Below are 4,143 nucleotides of genomic sequence, written 5' to 3' on the forward strand. Positions count from 1 at the left end.
CCTCTCAGACCTCTTGTTCTCCCAGGGTGCTCCCGCCCGCCCCTGGGGGTGACAGTGCGGGAGCCCAGCCGCACCCTTGCAGGGAGCCAGCTTTGGGGATCTTCCCTCCAAACCTTGGGTTAGGCCCCTAATGTTCTGCATCCGGCCAGGGTGGTCCTTCCCCGTCCCCTCAGCCTGTTCCTGCCCTGCACCTTCTGTGCTGGGCCCAGGAGCCAACGCCCCGAAAGCTCCGAGGCCTCAGGGACAGAGTGGGGTCCAAGCTCTGCGTGGACCCGGCTGCCCGGCTCTGGTGCCGCGGGGTGGCAGGCACCTCCACAAACAGGCTGCCAGGGCACAGAGCCCCCCTGCGCAGCCCGGGCAGTGCCCCTGCACCGTCCCCTCTCGCCCTCTGACTTCCGTCTGAACCCTCACTGGCTGGACGTCGGGAAGGAGGCTTTGCGCTCCCTCTCCCAGGCTCGCCCTCCTTGAAGGGACGGCGGTGGCTCTGCTGCCAGGTGGAATCTAAGTCTTTCTAACTCAGCGGCTCCCAGCCGGCACTGTGGCATTTGGGATCATGGGATTCTTTGTGGAGGGGCAGCCTGTGTATTGCAGGGTGTTTGGCGCATCGCTGGCCTCCACCCACTAGCTGCCAGTAACCTCCCGCCCCCAGTGTGACCAGAAAATATCTCCAGACATTGCCAAATGTGTTGGGGGTGGGGACCAAAATCACTCTGATTGAGAACCTTTGGTTTAACTACAAAGACTGTTAATCCTGAGGCGAAAGCATCCTGGGAGAAGGGGGTATAGTCAGGCTGCTCAGCCATGAGCACCCCCAGAAGTAATTGTTTAGTCATGGTTTCTCCCCTCTCTCTCTCTAGTGTCTCTAGTCGGGCCTGGGGCGACAGGAGCTGGCTCCAGGGAGCTCTGAGCAGAAAAGGAGGATGCAAAGGGCTGCATTAGGAGGGGCTGCCTGGGAGGAAGAGGGGGTGACTGTTGCAGAAGTAACCCCAAGTTTCTGATCAAGCCCCCCTCCTTCCCCCTCAAGGCAGCAACACTCTTAGGATCTGATCAACTGAATGCCAACCTCGCTCTGTTCCTTGGCCCCGTGCGGGCTCTGTCGCATCACATCTGTTAAAACAGGCAGGGAGAAGTGGCGAGCGCGCACCCACAAATAACTCCCAGCTGCCCACTCGCCGCTCGGGCAGAGCCATCCTGAGCGGCCGCCGCGGCAGTTGGTCCTGGAGGGAGCGCCCGCGGTGACCGGTGCCCCGCATGCCCTGAGCCGCGGGTGAGTGAGGAATGGCTCCTTTACGGCCCAACAATTCACGCAGTAATGACCTAACATCACTCCTCTGGGAACTGGGCCCAAGAAATATATTTTTGCAGGTAGCGGCAAATAAGAGCCAACTCTGCAAAGATGGAGACTGAATAAATCTCTCGCCCCCAGAGAACCCGCACGCTCTGACAGAAGCGATCTGTAAGCACTCCGGGGCATCGGAAGTGTCCGCGACGGGGCTGGGGTGGCATTCGTTGCCAGGCGGGAAAGCCCAGCAGAGCCCACGGGAGCCAGCAGCCTGTTCCTCCCCACAGGTGACTCCGCAAGGCCAAGGGCACCCCATTCTTCTGCTCCGAGTGGGGCCTAGTCCTGCTGGAATTGGGGGGTTTCTTGGAGGCCTGTGTGAATGTCCAGGTTGGTGTGTGATGAGTGCAGATGAGGGAGCAGTTTGAATAATTTTCTTTGTCTGGTTCACTGTCAAACTCCTATTCAGCCTTCAAAACTCTGCTTAAAATTCACTTCCTCTGTGCAACCCTCCCTGAGCCCCGGCCTTCCTCACTCCGCAGCTGAGTCAATCCTGATCCCACGGTTTCTCCAACGGCTCAAGGAGCTCTGGGCTGAGACCACAGGAAGGCCAGTCAGCTGTCCAGTTTCCCTCCCTGGAGTATTTCTGAGGACACCTTTGTCGTAAGGTTCCACACATCCAGCCCGGCTGTCACTGCTGCCCCGCGGCTGGTGCCACACATTCCCGGAGCCACCTCTCTCTGCTCTGCCACCCCTTTTCTCGTCCCTGCTCCCTCTTTCCTGGCTCAACTGCCACCAGTCACAGGCCCCGGATCCTCTGTGGCTGCACAAAGTCTGCACAGGCCAGAGCGAACTTGTCTAGAAAGGTGTGGGAACAGCAAGGACAGAAGAGCTTCCAATTGGAGGTGCACCCTGCTCCGGGTGCCCCCTGCCAGCCCGAAGGGTGCTCTCTCGGGCTGGTCTGCTGCCCTGTGTCTGGGCCTGGCCAACTATTGGTCCCACCTCCTTGTGACCAAGACCCTCATGAAGGTCCAGCCCACGCCTGCCCAGCCTCCCTGGCCCAGAGAGGGCGATGCGCTCTTCCTCCCGCCCTCACCCTGGTCATCAGCTGCTCTCCCTTGTCACAGGATCACCTTCTGCGAAGCATTCTTCTCCCCGTGAGGACAGCCATTCACAGCTTCACAGCTACAAACAGAACAATTTAGCTCATGGGTGAAGTTACTGGCTTTAAATTTTAAGTATTTTTCCCCAAACAAAGAGCAGTCTTTCCCCAATTATGAAGCAGAAGCTGTCAGAGGCTTAACATGGGAACAACCCCGAAGCTCATGGCTTCAGAGATGTGGGGCCCAGGCGCACGTAGGATACTGGCCCCCTCGTCGGGAGTGTGCCCCATGCTGCCACATGGTAGGCCGACCCCGCTCCCAAACGTTAGTCTCCTGAGGCCATAACAAAGGTTCATGTTGTTAGAAACAAGACAACAGGCCCCAAATGGAGTCGCATGTGCTAAGCCCCACGTCACCAAACCAAGACTTAACTACACCTTGGGCTCTCCTAGAAACAGATCTACGTCAGCCAATCAGGATCGCCTGGTCAGCCAGGGAGGCCGCCTGCCGCAGGCCCCTGCTGTCGCCTCAGGGAAAGTGACCTCGCAGTTACCAGCCTGCTCTGTCCGGCGTGGCTTCCTGTCCCCGCTCCTCTGTCTGTGAGCTCTTCCACACTGTGCCGTTCCTCAGAGTCCTGTCTGTCTGCTGGATGCATGCTGCCCTATCTCAATCCATTTGTGCTCAAATATTGGCTTAAAACTTTTCAATATGCCGCAGTTTGTATTCTAACAATGCATTTGCAGGCTCTATTCGAAGCATGCTGTACATGTTAACTCGCTTCTCCTTCACCACCTATGAGGCAGGCGCTCACACACCTGCATTTACTGATAGGGAAACTGAGGCTGCGAGGCCTGTCCAAGCCCACGGTCAGCCGCACCCTGAACCACACCCCTCCAGGTGGGGTGCTCAGGCCTCATCTTTCCCGCCACAGTCTAGGACAGCCTGGACGGGACTCGGAAACAGGGCCTCACGTTTTCCTGGCCGCTCTGACAAGCACCAAACCACCGGGGCTCTGCCAAGGGTCTCCCCACCCCAGCCCCTCCCTGTGCCCCCTGTCTACCTGCTGAGTGCCAGCCAGGCTCGGGGGCGGTGCGGGAGGGGCACAGTGGAGTCAGAACACAGGCTCCAGTGAGGGGACCAAGGACCCCAGAACTGCCTGCCGGTGACAAGGCCCCCGGGTCCTCCCGAATGCTGAAGGGCTTAGCGGCTCACCGCCAGGACCGTGAGCAGGGGTGGCCCCGCTAAGGGGGAGGCGAGGGACCTGGAGGACCCACAGGAGTTCTGAGGTCCAACCCTGGGAGCGGCATTGCCAAGCCTCTGGGAGCCAGAGGGGGACGACAGGCTTCAGTGAGACAGCCCCTGGCAGATGAGGGAGCCTCGTGGCTCAGCCTCTCAGAGGGGCGCTTCCTCCTCTGTGTCATGGGCAGGTTGCCCTCCTGTGGGGCAGTTTTGAGGGTTAAAAGAGGTGACAGACAGGGGAACCCATGCAGGCAGTTCCTGGTAGCAGATGGGCTCAGCAGCTGCATGTGGGGAGTATATTGCAAAGCCTCTGCGTCCTTCCTGGCCTTGGGCAGGCAGCGAGGCAGGAGTGAGGAGGAGTCGGTGTGAAGGGGGCCCTGCTGCCTCAGGCTCACCATCCTGCTCCCAGTCACCCCAGGCTGGTCTCCTCCCTTCTACAAACAGCATGGAGGATGCGGTCTCGGGGCCAGCATTGGGGGGAGGAGGTGGCTGGGCACAGGAGCTGGGCCTGGCTGCCGCCCT

Source organism: Myotis brandtii, unplaced genomic scaffold, assembly GCF_000412655.1.
Source record: "Myotis brandtii unplaced genomic scaffold, ASM41265v1 scaffold488, whole genome shotgun sequence".
In the NCBI taxonomy this organism is placed as follows: domain Eukaryota; kingdom Metazoa; phylum Chordata; class Mammalia; order Chiroptera; family Vespertilionidae; genus Myotis; species Myotis brandtii.